The 12,204-nt window shown below is 37.7% G+C and overlaps 1 protein-coding gene across 1 annotated transcript in view; it reads right to left on the bottom strand.

Annotated features, from left to right (window-relative positions):
- LOC123984595 (aldo-keto reductase family 1 member B1-like) overlaps positions 1 to 12,204 on the bottom strand; it is a 62,225-nt gene that overhangs the window by 17,895 nt on the left and 32,126 nt on the right. The gene's annotated exons all lie outside the window — the stretch shown is intronic.

Genomic DNA, 12,204 nt, shown 5'->3' with positions numbered 1-12,204 from the left:
GCTTGAGTAACTATACTTTGTTAAATTCCAGCATCTGAAAGCAATGTTTTTAATTATTGTAAGTGCATAATTGTTCTTTTCCAACATGATATTTTTTCAAATAGTTTTCACAATCGATGCCATATAATTACACTAAACATCTGTATGCATTGTTATCAAATGGGTTTTAAAAAACTCAAGACTAGAATAGAATTGAATTTGCTTCTCTCATAATACAAATATTACCTCATGAAATTGCCTTTGTAAAAGATTCCCATGCTGCTCATGTGGGCATGTTGTGTGTTTGTTTGGGTGCAGCTTTGAAAGATCAGAATGACACAGCGGGAAAATCTTTAAAGTTCCTCATGGAGCCACTTCCTCATTTTTAGTCAGCTGATAATATTAAGAATATATTAAAACCCTGTGAACTTCTCTAATCTTGCATCACGGGAATGTTGTTTTCAGAGTTGTTTGTGTGTGCCAATTTGGGGCTGGGGAGGGGGAAAACCGTGTGGACAGAATGAGCTATATGGCAAAGAGGGTGGACGTGTGAAAAGACCTCGTGTGATGATGAGTCACAACCAAGATGACTAAGTAGTAATTTTTCTTAAAGAATGTTGAACAAAGTGTAAATAATCATAGAAAGTAAAAGTATTAGATAAATAAAATTAAAGGACTTTAAAATTATTAAAACTTCAATCAAATATTTCAGTGCTTTGTATGCTTTTTATATCAAAGACAGGCAAAATAATTTCTGTCAGTGGTGCGTAACTGTTTAGTGTGCAATAGCAGAGATGTGTGCAGTGCCACATAGCTGGTGTATGTTCAGAGGATGGAGTGCACACATGGAGTAGTGCGCAGCATAGTGGAAGTGTGCAGTGTTGTTTTGACATTAAGATTTATGCACAGGGTACATGGGTTCTGCAAGTGATATGGTCATACTTGTGTGAGTCACAGCTTGTCGGTAATTCTCATTAGCAGTTTATGACACACACGCCTTCTCAAATGTTTTAGGACTTAATCACAGTTTGAGGAGGCACAAGTTGCAGTTTCAAGAGGGAAATACAACTATGAACAATGTCTTTTTTTAAAGAAGTTGAATGGGTGCATACAGCACCATCTTGTGGTTCATGTGGAACTGACAACTTGGATTTGATTTCCAAAAACTGTCCATGACTGTATTTTTCCTTTTTCCTGTCCCTGAAAATGAACTATTTGGGCTTTTAATAATAATAATAATAATAATAATAATAATAATAATCTTTAAAAACTTTATTAGCTCTATCAGTATTATAAGGTTAAGTGCCTATTTGTATGGTGCAATGGAGAGTAGTCTGTAAGAAGCGGCGGGCTGGAGGGAGTAATGTGCTGGAAGAATGTAAACATTGTCTGCTCTGGGGGCTGACTTCAAAGTGAGACTGTGGTAACCTCCTCTCAGCGGTAGCGCACACCCTTGACCGATGAAAAGTGAAAGTGAATGTTCATCCACGGTCTGCAGCTCCTTCCTGAAACCACTCTTTGAAGTCACAAAATGGATCTGATTGACTTGTTAAGTAGACCCATATATTGAATATAATCCAGTTGTATTTAACAATGCACATGTTGCCTGTGTTTCTCACACTGTTTAAGCATAATGCCATTGTTTATAAGCATATTAAACCTCCCCTGTGCTCTGCCTAACAACATTTAATTAAGTTTAGTTAAAGACCGCTTTCCCACAGTTCAATAGGACAGAAAGACTACAATACATCACCCTTGGGCATGCTAGCAATTTTAGCAGTCAGCACATTTATTTGACAGGTGTAAGTGCAAGGTGTTTCATGAGAACTTATAACTTCAGTATATGATCATGCAGATTTATACCTTCACATGGGGACAGTCAAATTTCAAATGTATTAGAGCATGCAAAGATGTTAATTGCTTAAGGAAAATGACTGAATTAAAACCAAATATTTTATTATTAACACATAATATCTGTTGTAAAAAAGCTGTCATAAATGTCATATAAAAGCAATAAGTTATTCTGTGGAATGCAATTTCATACTTGATTGCACCAGCAGACTGTGTGGATATTCAATAGATAGCAAGCAGCAGACTATAAAATGCTAAAGATTATGACTTTTGAGCATTTACATTAGATATCAATAACAACGTTTCAGCAACCCAACTCAAATATGTGTATTTATGTTATTTGTTTATGTTAAATTTATATGTGTTAAATAAAATAATATTGGCTTTTAAAGGCTACAAATATCTTTATTATTCTTACTCGGCATGCTGTCAAACAGCAGCATGAGGACTTAAAGAGCTTTGGGACAACTTCAAGGACAAACTATTATTGGAAACCTGATTTGTAACACATTAATACACCTCAAAAGGTTGAAAAACAGACAGTAAACATTCATCAACAGTGTATGACACATCAGTAAGATTTTTTCCATTGCTATTAGTGTGTCTTATAAGTATAATTAAAGTATATCCACATGCAGGTGTTTTCACCGACCCCTTTGGTTTTGACTGTGACTCAGACTATCTCATGTGTTTAACCTATTTGTCTATCCTTGGGCTTCTTTACATTAATGATGAAACAAATTAAAGTGACATATTTAAATATAAAATAAATTTTTCATGGCTTCTTTAACAAGTAAGGTGAAAAACCTACTACCCTTAGTGACTGGAATCAGAGCAATTAGTCGAGGAACAGCTAAACCACACAGGTTTAAAACACAACCCCAAATGGTGACCTCAGCTCTTCACACAAACTGGATACACTCTGTAACAATGACATTGTGTGAGCGGTGTATGTTAAGAAGACTTTGCTGGTGTGATCATTGATAGAGGGTGTATCTCCTGTGTGTCTGAGCTCTTCATCATTATCTTGGCTCGCTGACTCATGTCTTGGGCACAGGGAACAAAACTCTCGCGGCGGCCTAGTTCCCGACGCAACGGGACGCCAGGAGGGACAATAACAGAGAATTAGCTGTGAAAAAAAAGCAAATAAATAGCTGCTTCAATACATGACAGCCCAGCAACAAAGCCCACTGTGGATGAGAGGGAGAGCGAGAGAGATAGCGGAAAAGGACGGGAGAGAGAATGGCCTTGATGAAAATAAATAGTGGCGCTCAAAGGGAGGCAAGGGTTGAGCGGATTGGAGGTGATGATGAGTGGAGAGCTGTACAAAGTAGTACATCTATGGGAGAGGTTTTAATGAGGCAGACATCAGTATGTGTGTGTGTGTATGTGTGTTCTCATCTGTGACACAGACACAGACACTCACAAAATCCGTAGCAATGATACTCCAAACTTCCTGTTTCCATGTGGGTGGGTGAGGATTTGTGTAAGTGGGCAGACAGACAGACAGTAGGGGTGTACATTTTAAGGAACTTCCTAGGATTGTTATTGGACAATCAATAGTCGGTTAATCATTGAAAAAAATGACACAAGTTAAACAAGATAAACTAAGGGCATCGGCCATTATTGCTGCAAAAATCCAACTACAGTAGTATTTGAGCAGTAAATTAGACATTTCCTAATTTAAAATATAAAACAGCAAATAATACAGTACAACCTTTAGGCTTCATGAGAGGACATTAAAGGACACTTAAAACAACGTCTAACCCATTTTTCTTGGATCAACAAAAAGGGCTGCTGTCTTCAAAAGTAAACATAACAAAGATTACAACAATCTCTCAACAACAAACGTCAGTCTCAAGATAATAAGATAATAAGCATACCTACATAATTGGAATGAACCGAGTGCTGTTTGTTTACTGTAGCTAGTCCAGCTACTAAAACACCTGTTCAGGTGGGACAGATGTCCCAGGGATGCACAAATACCGTCTTACTTGCCCAGGGAATGTTTTATCATTTCACCTCTAGATTTACACTCATAGATTGTGTCTTAGAAAGTACATGAGTATTGTTTTGTTGTTGGAAAGTACTGCTTGTCCCCAGTGTCATAGCCATTACTTCAACTGTGTTCGCTGGCCTGCAGTGATTGAGAAGTCAGCTTGTTTGGCTGAAGCTGGTAGTTTGGTGTTAGCATGAGCCTCTGGATAGCTAGCATAACTGGACAGCCACCAACAAGACAACAACTTGGTGGGATTTTACTTTATGTTGGAGCAGTCATCAACATATATTAAGTGGTCTTTCAGTCAGGGAACTTAGTTAGCTCTCAGCACCACGACAGTGAGCCCTACAAAGTGTGATCATTTTCATTTTATGGAGAGCTCATTAATTCCTTGAGGCGCTTATTGTACAGGCAGTCAGCACACGGTTGCCTGTTGTCTTCCAGCGGCCCCAGGGCTTTGTGTATCTGTAAATCTTCAGAGCAGCAGGAGGCCTTTAGTTCTACTGTCAGTTACAGTATCTGTTGGGTTAAAATGAAGTCAAACTAACTCAAATGAATAACAATATAAATAACATGTCTTGAACAACCAGGGAATCATAAGGTGGTGGTATCACGAGTTCAGGATATCACAGTCACACTGTTTATAGTGTTGCATGGCCATTCAACAGACAATCAATAAAGAACCACATTAGCTGAGGTAAGCTAATTAAGGTGGAGGGGAGGACACCCAAAACTCTCAGGGCCAGCTTCCCGGTCAGGATTTACTCTAAAGCAAGGATCGGCCTTGATCTAGAATAGTTAATTATTCTTTCTAAAATTTGACCTCATGCCTTCGTAGTCTTGGACAAAGTTAAATGAGATTAACTTTAACAACCTATGTCAGTCCTTAGTAGTGAGAGTGTGAGAATGCAGCCATTGCCTGAGGGTGTTCATAAAAGGAACACATCACAGAAAGCCCATAGTTTGGTGGAAATGGAGAAGTAAAGACAGACAAAACAATACAGTAGAAGCAGAAAAAAGAACATAAACAAACACACTACTAAAAAAAAAATGATGATCATAAAGGCTGTGATTTAAAGCTGTTATCCACAAATGGATGATACAAAATGTGTTCTGTAAAGACAATAGTAGAGTATAAGGGTCTTTCTAATGGATTCCTTTTTCATTCTGCATTTGCAATGGTGATATCAAGGAGAAAGAATACTTTAATGCAAGGTAATTAGTACTCTATTATAATTGATTGGCATGGGCTTTATTTAAATTTATCACATTAATATTGAACCAATAAATTACAAAATAATAATAATGACTACATGGATTTAAAAACTTAACTTGTGAGCCACAATTTCATATTCTGCAAAAACCTTTTACTTGAGATTCAGCTTTTTATCGGCTGAGTGACAATTGGAAGGCAGCTGCCTTGTTCAGTGCTGCCAACAGTGGATTAACATTCCTCACTTATAACGCTTTCACACACAAACCGTGTGTATGACGTGAGATAATGATCACATGTTCAATTTAAGATTTGCATTTAATCGTTTAACAGTCAAACTAGAATGTTGCTTTTGGGTAAATATGCTTGTGGTTGCCACCATTAACTTAAGTAAACCATGGGAAACTGCAATGTTTTTAAGCCGTAGATGATGAATGATGTCAAGTAAGTGGTTAAACCTAAATTATTTACAAAAACCTGTGTCAAGATGTCTCTGGAAAATTACAAAACTTAAATTGAATTTGGGAAGCTAGCATTAGAATTACAGCTAAACCATTTATTTAGCAATAATCACATTCCATGTTCAGCCACTGCAATCAGACAACTAAACTCCTGAATTGTAAATGTAATAAAATAATTATTTAAAAGTGAGTGGTTCAGTATGGGCTGGCAAATTCAAATGTACGAAAGTCAAATATAATCTCTTCAGGTACGTATTGACCCTGAGCCATTTAACCTACTGTAAATACACACTTTATGGATTAGCAATGGAGCAGCAGTAACTGGGTGACAAAAGTCTAGTTGAGTGGCCATACCCATAAAACACTCTTAGTGTGTTAAGCCAGGTAATTGTCATTTAAGAGAGATATCTTGCTCACGGGCTAACAGAGAAGCTCACAAACCACAGACAAAGACTCAGGCGAAAACCTACACAAGCAAACTAGTTGTTCCAAATGACCATTCTTGTAGGAATGCAGCTAGGTGGACAAAAACCTGTTTTCTCATGCCCGATCCACGTCATCTACACATTTTTACACGGTGCCTAGAACTGCCTGGCAAATTCCGTGGCAGAGATATTCTGCAATGTTGGCGACAGAATAAAGGCAGTTGTTAGTACCATGCTTGGACAGCCAGGCAGCCATATGCCTTGCCAATTAGCCTCCCACATAAGGAGAGAGAAGAAGAAAAGAGAGGCAGAAATTAGACTCTGAGATTATAATCACACACACTGTTGTACTTTCGTCACCTACCTTTTCTTTGTGTTCAGTCAGTTCTGCATCGTAGCAAATGTACAAGTCTCCTATTTTGCATGTCTTACCCATTAGTACTTTAGTGGCAGTGACATCTAATTTGCACTCAGATATTGTAATTTAGATATGAAGCACTTACTTACTTTTATACTTGGGCCCTTGGTTCCCCCTGGGACCAGCTATTGACAACTTCTCCCCATCTTACCCACTTCTGGGCTTGTTCTCTAGTGCATTCCAGCTGTGGTCCATCACCTTTATTTCAGCCTTCAACGACGAAATTAAGTGGTATATTTTAATTTGTATGGCATCAGTGATGCTCAATGCTAGACCTTTTCATGCATCTTTTGTAGGATAAAACTTTAAGAAAGTCTGAATATCTGGAGTTAATTAAAAGCATCAAGCAAAGCACTGTGCGTGATGCTCTTTTGCCCATTCAGTGACAAAAGTGAAGGAAGAAGAATATTCATGAGACAAAACACTACTGATTTGATTAATATATTCTGTTGTGCAACAATGAAAAAATTTTTTTTGCCATATTTAGTGATATTAACAATTAATATAAAAGGATGGTCGGCAGCAATGTTTTTCAAATCAAATAGGTTTTTGATTATATGTATCAACTGATTCTGGTTAAGCCACAGCCTCCATGATGCTTTGATCTGGGGCATGCTGCTTGTTGTTACTGCAGTCGCGCCAATAATCAAGCATGTCCATCCATTGACTAATGTGTTGTAAAGTGGTTGAACATTGACAAAATGTTTAATTTTTTTATATGAAACTGTCAATTAGCAACCCAGTCAAACTATGGCAACCTTTGCAATTAGCTCTAGTCTGCCTAAAGTAACTGCTGGAACGCAATAATTGCTAATGAACATAATCGCATGCAAGTACACACACAATCACATCCACCTGTGCATCTCCCTTCTGCCCTCTCCTTAACAAGATATTCACTGAACAATCATGATTTAATAAGGATAATATGGAAATTTCATTACATAACTGGTTAATTTACTGACTTATTTCCTTTTTTTGGTTTGTCAGAAATGTTTCAGCCGTGTTCCAGCCCAGACAACCAGTGGGTGATTAGTGAGAGAGATGAAGGACAGTGTCTATGTGATTCTGGACCACATCCACATAGCTGGCCTCAGTTCTGCCCCCCTCGGCCCAGCGGCACCGTTCATCATTCGCTCTCTCAGTTTACCTATGGTGGAGCCTACACCAGAGATCAAATCCCTGTTTGGTGCCAACCCCAAAACACATGGAAGGTAGGAAGCCACAACAGAATGTTGTGTCAACACTGTATAAATCACAATCAAAGCATTATTTGTGTCCCAGTATGTATCAACAAGACTAAGACATGCTAGCAGCTTGGTGAAGCTGCACTAACATGCTGAGGTTAAGCATGCAATCATTTTGTAATAACACTTATTACAGCTTATCTTGAGGGAGACATGAAAACAACAATTCATCCGTTATTGAGACATTTAAGTGTGGACCCAAGTGCTGCATTCACCGGCCGACATTGCCACCCATAGAGCCATGTTTCTAGCCTAAAAATCAACATAAAAAAGTGACATTTATCTAATTTCTCTTTAAGGCATTAATTAATTAATTTTCATTCATTCACTTTTCAATAATACTTAATATATATGCAGTATAATATAATACTGTGTATATATATATTATATATATACTATATATTGTACTATAATATATAGTATAATATGATATGCAAAATTGTTTTGCATATATATACACACACACACATATATATATATACACATTTGCATCTGTGTTTTATTCATATATTATTTTATATTTCTAATAATATAAAAAATATAAAAATAACACATGAGAAAGTATTGTAGAGTAAGCTGGTTGCACTGTTATCAAGATCAGTATCTCTATCCTGCTATTCTCTATACATCAACTGGTCTCCTACTATGTATCTTTTGTGGCTTTGTTTTTATCTTCATTACCTGCCCTTTGTTTCTCTCAATCTCTTTACATTATATTACATATATATAGTGTCCAGAAAAGAACTGTGACCACAATGTAAACAACTATCACCTCCAGTTTAAAAGATCCACCACTAATGTGAGTTTTTCTTATCCACACACTTCCCCTAATAGCCTATATATCACCACAGGTACATACTGTAATTACTGAGCTGTCAGTTTAAAAAATGTTGTCACATGTATAATATTAGAGCTCCGTCAAATGCTTCAGTTGTCATAAATATGAAATCCAACCACTGAGAAAAGCACTGCTTTTAAAAAATAAAAGGTTAATGAAACAGGGCTGTTACAGTGAAGATTACTGTGTAGAAATGCTCATTAGCAGGCTACCATTTACAGACATAGAGCATCTTGACACAGTATTTTATTGATATTAGCCTACTCAATTGTGCTTTCAGCAGCAATACATTTGTGTGCTTACAGTATGTGTGTAACCATATGCCATCTGCTGATACATACTAGCCTGATTGTGACTATATTACTGTTGTTCACACACGTCAGGAACCATTTGAATGAACTCTTGTGTTTTAGGGGTCATTTCTTTGGAATTCTGTCTCTGGGGATTGTAGCACCATTGTCCAGGCAACTAAAAAACCCACACAATGTGCTGACAGATCACCGAGCCATAACTGACTACTGCAATTATTGTATGCCTCTCAATGTACGCATACTGTGTGTGTTCATGCGCTCTTGCCTATATGCGTTCTTTTTTTAGATTGCAGAAGGATTGTAGAACTCATTTGGGATTTTAAAAACAATCTGATCTATTTTCTTGCATTGCTTTGATGCAAAAGTGAGACTGAATTTTGGATGTTTGGGATACATTGGGGCTATTGTGAAAGGAGCCAAATGACTCCCACATCGGCTGCAGTTGTCTCTTAGGCTTTATGGGAGGGAATTTTAGGAAGGGAGATATGAATCAGACTATTAGAGGAGGAGGAACAGAAATCAACCCTGCATTAGATGGATGATAGACTTCAAAGCATTGTTGCAGCATGTTTCTCTTTTCTGTTGTGGGACTTTCATGTGCTAAAGTTGCTCTGGTGCGGGATGTGTGTGTTTGCGTGCATGCACAAATGCGTATGAGTGTTTGTGAGGTGATTACTGCCTCAGGATACAAGCTGCCCCCTTCAATACCTGAGGATGAGAGGTTAGAGAGATGCAGGTGAAGGTAAAGAGAGGAAAGATTATTTCCCAAAATAACAAGAACAGAATTGCTTCCATAATGCTATTTAGAAAAGGACATAGTAATACCAGATATTTCCTAGACTAAAAGTGTCGAAAATTTAACTATGCCCACAATTTCCTGAAAATGTATATTCAGTTAATATTTGATCAAACAGATGCGTTTCTTTTTACAAATAATCCAGGATGCACATGCAATAGGGTAGAAAAAAACTGTATGGAGCACAAATATTTAACCACACGCATGTCTTGGCCTGTCAGCACGAGCTAATTAACATGGCACATGAAATTCTAATGAGAAACAGAAGCAGCTAGTAACAATGATAATGCTAACTGAGACTATACACAGTTAACTCTACAGGTAATAGGAGATTAACTGTGAGTGTGCTGAAGCATCAATCAGCAGCATAGATAAAGAGCCTAAAAAACTTTGGCAATATTAAATAGACAGTCATAAACACAAATCACCTTCCACTACTTTGCACCATATTAAATCCTAGGCTCAGGAGCTAATAGCTAATTTAGCACTCTGAGCTAACTGGGAGGTTTCCTTCTTGAGATAGTAAACATTTTCCACCCATTACTTTTATGATATGTGCAATTTAAGAGTTGGGGGTAGGACTACCATTAGGGTTATGTTGATCTCCTCTCAGTCATTTTGGTTTGTTTTCTGCTGTCCATAGTCATCTCACTGAAGCGTGAAGCCGTTGGAAACCCATCTATAAGGTCATTAAAATCACAGGATTTCAATATATGGAAGTCAGTTTTTCAGGAGGTTCGCAAAAAAAAACCCTGTAGTTCCATATTAAGTAGATTCTTCATGAAACAAATTGCTTGGTATACATTATTCCCAGTCCACTGTTAAATTGTGCAGTGTGGTTTTAGGCCAGCACTATGTTCCAAATCCAAATCTTGTGTGTTCTGAAACTGCTGTCATGTACAACATTCAACACACAACTCAAGGTTTATTTGTCTAATATCTGTGGCAGAGCCTGTGAGTCACGGTGGAAGCAGACACATAACTTTAGTGGTGGATAAAGCCGTGCAAAAATTCACACAAATTCAGCTGGCCAGCTCGCACACACTGTGGCAATCAAAGACAAATGTAGTAGTTTGTTTTAAACTTTTTGTCTTTGCAAACACACTCAATTCAACCTTACAACAAAACATTAGAACCATTAACTGCAAAGACCCATCATTTTGCACAGTGAAATGTTTGATTGTAGATTTGAAAGTGTGATCAAATGACTGATCCACATTGAAAACACTTTCTCTCCACAAGGTCAGCTACAGCACAATTACAACTAGTAAAACATTTTGCAATTTGCCACAAAAAGTAATTTACACCTGAGCCCTAAGGTCAAGTTTTGGATTATGCATCCTTGCTGTACCAATGGCAGTCACGGAGAGACTGGTGAGTCAGGAAGAAAGATTTTCAAAAAGCACTGAGAAAGGGGAGCTAAGGCTTTTGCTAATGCAAAGGTGGGAAAGGAAAGAGAGAAACTGAGATACTAAGGGGAACAGAGTTAAGAAAAAAGGAGAAAAATTGCAAACATTTTAGGAGGAAAGGCAAGCCTTAGCCAGGATTTGTGTTAAGGAGGAGAAGAAATCAGAGGAATGTGTGAGACAGGGAGAGAGCACAGAAAAAGAGGAGGGTGTCAGGGCAGCAGGGACACTAGCAGGCCAAAACATGGGAGAGCAGCGGTGATTGGTTTGGACCACCCATCTGGACTGGCTGAGCGCCTGGGCTGGCTGGACTGCGGTTTGCCCGGTGGACTGGATGCACGGATGAATGAATGGAGGGATAGAGACAGAGAGAAGTCTAGTGTAATGATTCAGATGGATGGAACAATGTGCAGGAAACATTAAATATGTCAGTGGAAAGCACAGAACGCTATCACCAGCAACTGCACACAATTAAGGTTAATTCCATATATGGTATATCAGATTAGCAAGGTTCAGCTTGATCTTGATATATCAACTACATTTCAATTCAGTGACCCTGAAATGCAGGGTGGTCATAGCAGAGTCCCTTCTATTATATTTAACTTCATAACTTGTAAATACATGAGATAATAAATGAAACATATGGAATAATAATTAAGTTAACTAACTGTATCTACTGTGTAGATAAGACCCTTTTCTGTCAATCTTCAGACATAGAAGAAGTGGGTGTAGTATAACGTTGCTTATAATTACAATGCATTTCCAGTTTACCATGTAACCATCACAGTAGTTATCGTGAGACATAGTGAGAAGTTAGATCGATGTATATTTTCTAATTTGATCTGTCTAATAAAATGCTTATTATTAAAATGCAGCTGAAAGTTTTGGGATATTTTTTTTACAGACTGACTGCACACCAGGTTTTTGACCCATTCTCCATAGTACTCTGATTTGCAAAGCATACTGCCACAGGCTTAAACTGTGTTGTCTGTGACCTGAAAAAATATCCCTAAAGGGCACTCCCTAAACAGCTTACTGTTTTTCTTCAGTTCACAAGTATGTAAGTAATAGTAATAGTATGCAAGTAATGTATTGTAGTTAGAAAGCTAATGAAGAGGGCTTCTTTAAGTTGTTGGCATGGAACTGTCATTAACACATGTAAAGGAAACATTGTTTTCTTTTTTAAACATCTTACGCTCACTCATAACACACTAATAGCTCAGAACCACCATAGTGCTATAACATCCGTGTTTCTGTGAGCAT

Source organism: Micropterus dolomieu, linkage group LG16 (genome assembly GCF_021292245.1).
Source record: "Micropterus dolomieu isolate WLL.071019.BEF.003 ecotype Adirondacks linkage group LG16, ASM2129224v1, whole genome shotgun sequence".
NCBI classification, from domain to species: domain Eukaryota; kingdom Metazoa; phylum Chordata; class Actinopteri; order Centrarchiformes; family Centrarchidae; genus Micropterus; species Micropterus dolomieu.
The sequence above is the reverse complement of the archived record's forward strand: the minus strand, read 5'-3'. Positions and strand labels throughout refer to the sequence as shown.